The sequence below is a fragment of the Sphaerodactylus townsendi genome, linkage group LG03 (genome assembly GCF_021028975.2).
Source record: "Sphaerodactylus townsendi isolate TG3544 linkage group LG03, MPM_Stown_v2.3, whole genome shotgun sequence".
NCBI lineage: Eukaryota > Metazoa > Chordata > Lepidosauria > Squamata > Sphaerodactylidae > Sphaerodactylus > Sphaerodactylus townsendi.
Window position 1 is genome coordinate 62,981,312 of NC_059427.1, and position 9,490 is coordinate 62,990,801.

Below are 9,490 nucleotides of genomic sequence, written 5' to 3' on the forward strand. Positions count from 1 at the left end.
AGCAGGGGCGGCAAGCGGGCGGCTCCGCTGGTCCACCGCGCACGGTCTTGGGTGCTTGCCAGGCCTCGCCCCCTGCAAGCAGGGCGGAAGCGGGGAGGCCGCGACGCCTGGGCTTCGCACTCCGGACTCGGTTAATGGCGGCCACCTCCTGCCGGGCGGTATCCGGCGAAACAAGGGCTTCGGGAGGGCCTCGGGCGCTGGCCAGGGAGATCGGGAAGAGGCACTACCTCCCGCTACGCAGTGAAGCGCTACGCAAAAGCAGCCCCGATTCCGACTCCAAGCTATGGGGCAGGGCTTGGGAGGACTCCTCGGCGCTGGCCGGGAGACGAAGAGGCACTTCCCTCCGCGCCACGGGAGGCGCATCGCAAAAGCAGCCCCGGCCTCTGCTATGGCAAGCGGGGCGCAGGTGAGGGCTAATTTGGCGCTTGGCCGTCATGAAGAGGCCTGGCGTCGAGTGCCGGTCGCGGGGAGCTGGCCCGCCCTCGACAAGCGGGGTGGGCGGGGGAAGCTCCACGCCGGCCGGGCTGGCCGTGGCGGCGGCACCCACCCCGCAGGCAGCAGGGTGGGCAAGTGGGGCGGCCCGTGGTGGACTGCGAGGACGGGGTCACGGGAAAAGCGCCAGAGCCCGCATCTCCTGCAAGCAGGGGCAGGCGGGGAGGCCAACACGCTGGCCGCCCGGCCTCCTCGGGACATTAATGGCGCTTTCACCTCTGCCGGGGCGGTACCCCCCAGTTAGAAAGCGAAGGGGTCCCCCCGGGAAGGGGGGGGGTGCGCTGTGCAAATGAGGCCTGCTCGCCAGCTGACGGAACGGGGAGAAAGGAGAGGACAAAACAGCGCTCCCCGTACGCCCCTGTCCTCACCAGCTTTGTTTCACGGCAAGGATACTCACACAAGTGACTGTCGCGCGGAGCGTCACAGGTCAAAACCTGGAAATTAGACTGGTTATTAGCAGGTTTCCACAGTATTGGCAGTTGTACAGAAACCAGAGTTTTCAGGTCATAAAGCCTCTCAGGTTAGTTATTAATAACCCTCACAGATAACACAGGAGGGGAGGGGAAAGGAAGGGAGGGGAAAAGGCTGAAGACCAGGACAAGGACATATGTAACATCTTGCAGCAGAGTACAGGAAGTCACACAACTGCCACGCAGTGTCTTTAATATTTGCAGAGGGAGGGAGAAAAAGGAATTAGAGTGACAAGCTCTGTCTTGTGAGATTGTTGCTAGGAAAACAGTGCTCAGTAGTGTGTGTATGAGTGTGTGGAGGGGAGTTTCAAGCAAGTAACATTTCAGGGGGCATAAAATTGCTGTCTTCATGTAGCACTGACTAAACTGTCAGCACCAAACTCTGCTACCTTCACTTATGTATAAATGTAGTCAAGATATAATATTTACATTGTTGCTTTCTTGTTTTGGCATTCAAGTGTTATTTAGTCTTATTCTAAAAAATAGCACCATTTCAAACACTTAGAAATTTCTTCAGAGAGGAAGCAGTACAGCAGCTGTTTAGAGAAGAGTTGATGATTTTGGCTGTTCCTTCCTCTCTGTTCCAGGTCTGCAAGTCAAGTTCTGGCTATGCTGACACAAGCATCTAGTTTCCATACTGATTGGCTAGAACCAGCCTATAGGCAAGGTTCTGTGAAGGGAAAAAAAGACTGTTCCCGTTGGCACAAATCCAAATACTAAGCCGCAAACATTAATCCTATTGGATGAGGGAAGGGAGGAGTGTAGTGGTAGAGCCAATGAGAAGAAAGAGGCAAGGCTGGCATCTGCATACAGATTAGCATGATCACTCTCGCCCTCCCTTCCCATTAGAGGTGAAGGAATCATGTTGCTTCAAGTACTTTAAAACTTAGTTCCTAGGACAAGGTGTTGTTTTTTATGGAGGGGGGAGGGGAGAAGTAATAAAAAGAGACTTGGCTCTTTGCTAGAGCCGTAATTGGCAAACAGGTCTTACATCTTGAATTTTAAAAAATCACACTCAATTATTTCACAAGTGTATTTTAACAGGAAGAACCTACTTCTTTGTTTCTTTACCATCTTTACAACATATTTAATTTTTAAAATCTGTATGCTTTCTCTCATTGATTATGCTTTGTATTTGTTCATTCAGGTTTGCAGCACTGAATACTTGATGGATCCTCTTTCCAGATTTTTTTGAAAGATCTGGCAAGGAGTGCCTCTTATGCATTAGTTATGATGGCTGAACAAAATCATGTTCAGAGGCAGTAGATCATTGAATACCAATTTTGGAGAACAGCAAGGGCTGTTGATTTCATAGCTTGCTGAGAGGCTTACTGAAGACACCAATCTGGCTGCTGTTGGAAACAGGATCGACAGACTGTGTGTCTGAGCCAGTAAGACTGTTACATACATTCAGTAAGGAAGCTATGACAATTTCTTAAGTTAGCTCTAGTAAACATAATTAAATCTCAAGGATGAAATGCCATAGAGAGCAACAGTCTGTGGCTCAGAGTACATATTAGCATGTTGTATGGTGATGTGTTATTTCCATTTGCACTGTGTGTGCATGCTTGTGTTTACAATTTAAAGTACAATTACAAATAAAATCCTGACTAGAAAACTTTATGCACAGAACACCTTTACAATCCCATCCAGATGAGGCAGGCGGGTGGGTGGGAATGGCACCACTCTGGTGCTGAACTGCCCTCTTCAAAGGGCTTTCCCATGGTGTGGGAAGCCCGAAAACAATCAAATAAAATAACAGATACACCACAAAAAAGTGGTGTATCTCCAATGCCCACTCCCTCAGCATGTGGGAGCTGGGTGGGCAGTGGAAGCTGACTAAGGTGGGCTCCACCCCCTGGCCTGCCCCCAGAACACCCCCAGTCATACTGGCACAGTTTTCTGTGCTGACAGGCCTAGGAAAAGGCAATGGCTTCTGGGTTGGTGCCACAGAGTTGCATGATGTCTGCCCAGATAAGTATTCCTTCACCAGTGCATGTGTCCCTTGTGCCAGTAAGGTAAGTATCCACACTGGTGGAGGGCTATACCAGCCCCAGAAGTGGGTCTGCCCCTCAGATTTGGCTGCCTGTCTTGCATTTTTGTTGGGTCTGATTTTGTCCTTCTATACAATAAGCAACTTATTTGGGGTGAACATGTTTTACATAAATAATTAAAGATACTTCTGTGCTACAATTTTATCCTTAAGCCTACTGGATCAACATTTCCTTAACCATCTATCTATAAAGAACAATAATTGTGTTCACTATACTCAACATGGCCAAACCCATGAATACTTAAATATTCAAGATTGGAGTCATGGGCCCTTTCCCCACTTACCTTTGTCCGAGGGCTGCTGCGCGCAATTCCCAGTGCACGCAATTCCTGGCGCGAGGTCTCCGCCAAGCTTTCCCCACAACCCCGCCGCTTCAATGCAGGGTGGAATGTGCGTGCGCCATTTCAAAAGCGCCAGGGAATTACGCTACGCTTGAGGGGCGCGGAGAGAGGTAGCGGGGCGGCTGTGTTCTCGCCGCCCCTGAAGTGGGGAGTGCAGCTGGACCCCGCGCTACTTGAGGAGAGTAGCGCGGGGGTTAAGGTAAGTGGGGAAAGGGCCATGAACAGACAAGACGGATCTTTCTATCAGCCAGAATAAGCCTCAGCATTTGCAGAAAAGCTGAAATCTAAAAATTAAAATACAGTGTGGGGTTAAGCAGTAGCTGTAGCTTTAAGAAACAAATATCTTCAATGACCTGTCCTAGGCAAATGTACATTATTTCCAGCCTTGATTTCTGTCAATACATGACAGGGGGAGAAGGCAGAGCTGTTGCCAGGGCTGTTTGGCTCTTGAGGGGCTAGGCCTGGCAGCAACCGCTAGACAACTATCACCACATAATTTGCATAACTCACTCAGGCCTGGCTACTTGCTACTGCTCAACAGAAGTCACTCCAAAAAAACCAGTGAGGTGCAGTGCTTAGAGTTTCAGAGTAATTAAACTAGGATCCGGGAGACCTGGGTTAGAATTCTCATTCTGCCATCATGTTCATCATTTAACCCTCAGCCAGTCACACACTCAGCCTAATCTATTGAACAGAGTTGTTGTGAGGAGAAGAGCTAGTTTGGGTCTTCATTGTGGAAAAACACAGGATGTAAACAAATAAATAATAAATGTAGCTGAAGATGTGAGGGCAGATAAAAGGTAGATTGACTGGTGCATGGGAAGGAGAGAAAAGAGGAAAAGGTAGGGATATGGGGGTTGTCGGGAGAAGGGAAAAAGGAACTCGTCTGTGGAGGGGAATACAGGGGAAAGTAAGGTGCTCATTGCAAAGGTTTGCAGGTTCCCCACTGGGCAACTGGGCAGAACTTTCCCATGGAGAGGGTTCTGTGGGAATGGAAGGAAACCTGAAGATGGGACATGTAAAGTAGGTTGGTAGTAAGGTCAGAAAAAGATAGTAAAAAGGGTGAGACTATGACAGCAACCTAACCTCATAGGTGTATTGTGAGGATAAAATGGAGGAGAGGAGAATGATGTAAGATGCTTTGGGACCCTGCAGTAGAAAAAGTTAGGGTATAAATGAAGTGAAAAATATTGCTGAAGATGAGGGGCAGACAAAATGTAGATTGATTGATTGTGGGTGGGTAGGAGAGAAGGATGAAGGCAGGCAATGGCACTATTTGTATTGCTTTGAAAACCCAATGGAGTGCCATGTCAGCTGTGACTTTATGGCACTTTCTACCACTAGAAGAGAAGGAAACAGGGAACGGTGAAAATACAGGGACTGCTAGGAAGGAAAGAGGAATAATGTGGAGTGAGGAATTCAGGAGAAAGTGAGGGACCACCCAAAAGTCCTTGTGAGTTCCCCACCATGCAACTGAGCCTAATCTGATGGCTAGATATGCAGTTTTTCCAGGGAGAGGTTGCTGGGAAAAGGAACGAGATAAAGCTGGAGATGGGTCAGAGAAAGGTGCACTGAAGGAAGATGGGAAGAAGAGATGGAAGCAGAAACGGGGAATAGGCTGTAGGGACTTTCAGGGAAGAGAAAGGCCCATTATACACAAGATGTCTGCCACATGGCAGGTTCAAATGTTAGTTGGATTTGCCAGAGAGCACAGCTTTTCCCCAGATATCTTTCTCTCTGCCCATCACCAGCCTACCTAGCTTTACCCCTCCCACTCTCTCGCACTATTGTACACGCTCCCCACTTCCCTGTTGCGACCATCTTTCCTACTTCCTCCTCATTCTGCCAGGTGGCTTTTCTGACTGTTTACTGGCCCTGACTCTGCTCGTTTTGCTGACTTCTATGTACTGGGACAATCAAGGCACAAAAGTTTGTGTATAACAGAGCACAGGAAAGTGACAATTGGGAATTGGAAAAGCATTCCAAAATGCAGATCATATAGCAATAGTGGAGGAGGAAAAAACAAGATGCTTCCTGCGAGTCCTTGAATAACCCCCATTTGTATATTTATAAAACATAATTCTGTATTTTTGGTCAAGAAGTTTCCATTTTTAATCCTCTTCCATATCGAGGTGCTACACAGTGAAGAAGAGAGCTGTGCATGGATAAAAAGTTAAAGAGTTTTATTTTTTCCTGCTCTGAATAATCTTCCCTTGTACCATCAGTTCACTGATTTAAAATGTGAACAGCAAAAAGACAATGTTTAATTGTGGAAAGGTGGTGGCACCTTAAAGCCATTGTGACATAGCCATTTTAGAGCCAGATTCAGATCCACTGTGCCTCACTAGACCCTTTTGGTGAACTAGACCAGGGGTAGGGAACCTGCGGCTCTCCAGATGTTCAGGAACTACAATTCCCATCAGCCTCTGTCAGCATGGCCAATTGGCCAAGCTGGTAGGGGCTGATGGGAATTGTAGTTCCTGAACATCTGGAGAGCCGCAGGTTCCCTACCCCTGCACTAGACTAACCCTATTATCCCCCTGAAATGGATTGCCAGCTGGCCAGTTTAGCTTTTATCATAACTTGCTTTTGAAACTAAAGCTTACCTAAAATCCTACACACTGGGAACTGAAAATGGACTATTGTAAGATTTCCAGCTGGGGATTCTAATGAGGAAGTGGTCTGTACTTTCCGGCCTTGTTCAACTCCCATAGCTTTTTACGCCTTAGCATAGCAACATCTAAAAAGTCAATCAAATAAACAGTCCACTTCCAGAGTATTAGGCTTATGGCAATGACAATGCCTATGATGTGCCATATAATACTCAAATCACTGACTGCACTTTATAAAAAAGAAATGCTATTTCAGTCTGGTTGCTGTTTCCCTGCCAGGTGTTTTCCTTCAGAAGTACACTCATTCCTTTTCTGAAACATGCTCAATACCACCACCTGGTGGGAGAAAAATGAGCACAAATGCAGCCCCACATAAAACTGACCATTTCTTAGCTCTAGTAACCATAAGACAATATACTCTAATACTACACGTGTAACAATTTGAAAAGTTGTTTCTAGAAATCTGTTTATAAAAAAATAACTACTACTGCCTTTGTGCCCAGTGGTTATCTGCAAGCCATTAGATACATGTCCCTCTTTATGGAGATTTCCATGCCATGTTTATCAGTATACTCCAATTCTCTTATAATGGCACTGCAATGACCATCCCAGCTGCAGCCATCAAATGTGATGTCCACTGTTTTTTATTTATAAATAAATAAATAATAAGTGCCAACTAATATTTATTCCCTTAAATCTTCCCCATATGGTCGCTGCCACCAGGAATATAAATTCAACACACACACACACCCCAATTCCCTTTCAGTAGTGTGTGCTAGCTTACAGGGATGGCCTATGTGGTCCTAAGGAAAATGGAGTGGAATTCCAATGTTTCTTCAAACAAGATAAGATTTTATTTATAACTGATAGGTAACTTCAATATGATCCTTCCAGCGAGATTATAGGGGTCAAACCTGTGACTTTCTGCATGGAAAGCAGATCTACCATTGAGCCATACTCTCTCAGATAACTTAAATTTTAAGAGAAGAGGAACTTTTATAAAGATACTGAAGTTATGGTTCTTAATCAAGTGAATAAAAATAGTTCTGGATATTTCTATGGAATGTTATATGCTTTGAAAGTTTGATAACCATCTTAAAGCAAGAATGATACTGTTAATATATTTGAAACTCATTTTTCCTAAAATATTCATCCTTATCAGCTTCAAAGTACTTTTTTTGATTTGCATTTTTTAGAACCATCTGTTAACTAAGAGTCTGACACAGCACGTACAGCACTCCTATTGTGCTACTTTATATATATATATATAAACCTTTATTAGGCATAGAATCCATATAACAGCCAACATTGTCCAAACAAGTATCCCATACACGAGAACCATCGCAGATAATCATTTCAAAGTTTCTATAAGGAACCTAGCTACAAAAGTTAAAATCTCGGAGGCGGAATTGTTTAGTAAAAACGTAATCTTCCCCACAGTAGAGTATTCATTAAAGATTACAGGACAAAGAGCAAAAAGTCTGGTCCTAGATCCCTTGTATTTGGGGCAGTCAAGCAATATATTTGATATTTAAAAAGAGGGGGGAGCAATTGCTTCTCGCCTTGTCCTGCAGAACTTGAAACTCTTGATCTAGCAGTCGCCTTTTTAATTGAGAGAAGATTTCAGGAGCAGGCAGCATTTGCAAGGCTTCCCAGGAAAATCCCAAGGAAAGTATTTTAGTTTCCACTGCTCGCCACCACTTAGATTCATGAAGCTGAGGGAGGATAAGATATATAAGACTGTCAGTATCTGAGTTAAAGCACAGGCGACCCAAAACTTCAAGGTAACCAGCCAGGCTTTCAGAGCTAGGAGATGTTGTCCCGCTTCCAGACAGAGTACGGTATATGGAATACAATGTGGCACTCCAAATATTTTATATAGGAGAGCTGACTGAATCCTCTCAACGTTATGATTCCAAGCATTGATCCACAAGGGGATCCCATACAACAATTGAGGAATAACTTTCATATTGAAAACTTTCACTGCGACAGGAATAAACCCGTTACCTTTTGTAAAAAAGAAATTCTCAACTCCTGCCACAGTAGCTCTACGAGCTTTCATAGCTAGGTCTCTATGTTTGGACCAATGGGCTTTGTGGTGAAAAACAACTCCCAAGTATTTACAGAACTTAACTTGTTCGACAGATGCACCATCGAGTATCCATCTGCTAGGTTTATAGGTGTTAGCAAACACAATCACTTTAGATTTGGCAGGGTTAATAAGTAATGAATTCCGTGTACAATAGTTGTTACATTTAGACAGCAGTCTATTTAGGCCCGACTTCGTTCTCGAGAGTAATAGTGCATCATCTGCAAATAAGAGCAATGGTAGAGTCACATTACCAAAGCTGGGGCAAGGTGCATTGACCGATCTCAGGTCAAGGGACAAATCATTAATAAACAAATTAAATAGAAGAGGGGCCAACACGCAGCCTTGTTTGACGCCTTTGGAAGATTGAATTTTTGGTGTTAATTTTCCTGATGGATCACATCTCACTTGGAAGATAGTGTTAGTATACAAGGCTTTAACAAGGGCAAGCAGCCTGCCATCTATGCCCATTTTTGTAAGTTTTTCCCATAGAAGTTCCCTGCTCACTGAGTCAAATGCCCCTTTTAGGTCTAGAAAGGCAACATACAAGTTGGATTTGCCCCTTGAGACATACTTAGATATCATCATATTTAGAAGTATGACATGGTCTAATGTAGATTTTCCTTTAGTAAACCCAATTTGTTCCGGACCAATAATCTTATTTCCATTAGCCCATAGGGTTAGTTTGTTTGAGAGATATTTAGCATATAGTTTTCCCACAATGGATAATAGGCTAATGGGCCTATAGTTAGAAGGAATAGTGGAGCAGCCTTTTTTGTAAATAGGGACGAGAATGGCATTGGTCCAAGCATTAGGAATTCTACATACCTCATTCACCGTAGTTAAAACCGAAGCTAGCAGGGGCGCCCACCATTCACTGAAGCATTTGTATATCTCTGGTGGGAGAGCATCCAGGCCAGGGGCCTTCCTCAATTTAAGCTGTTCAATTAAGGTTGTGATCTCATTTGCAGAGACAGGGTCCCAACAAGATGAAATTACAGGCGGTTCACGTCAAATTATGTCTATAGGATCCTTGATTGCAGAATAAAGATCTTGGAAATAACTATACCAAGATTGAGGATCTATCGTTATCACAGGAGTAGTTGCGCGTGAATGGCTAGCAACTATGGCCCAAAATCCTTTGTTATCCCTCTTTTTGATGGAGTGAAAAAGTTTGTCCCAATTAGCTTTTGCAGAAGCTTCCCGTTTTTCCTGCACAAGCTGGGTAAGATTTGTTCTAAGGGCAAAATACATATTGGGGAGGGAATCAATTTCTCTTCTCTTACATTTACTAAACAGCTGTCTAAGTTGCCGCTTTAGAGCACTAAATTCTCGTAATCTATAACTATCAAAAGTTTTGGGCTTCCAATATTCAACAACAATACGGGTTTGCCTTGACAGAGCATCGACAATGTTCTGTGTTAATACTTCAA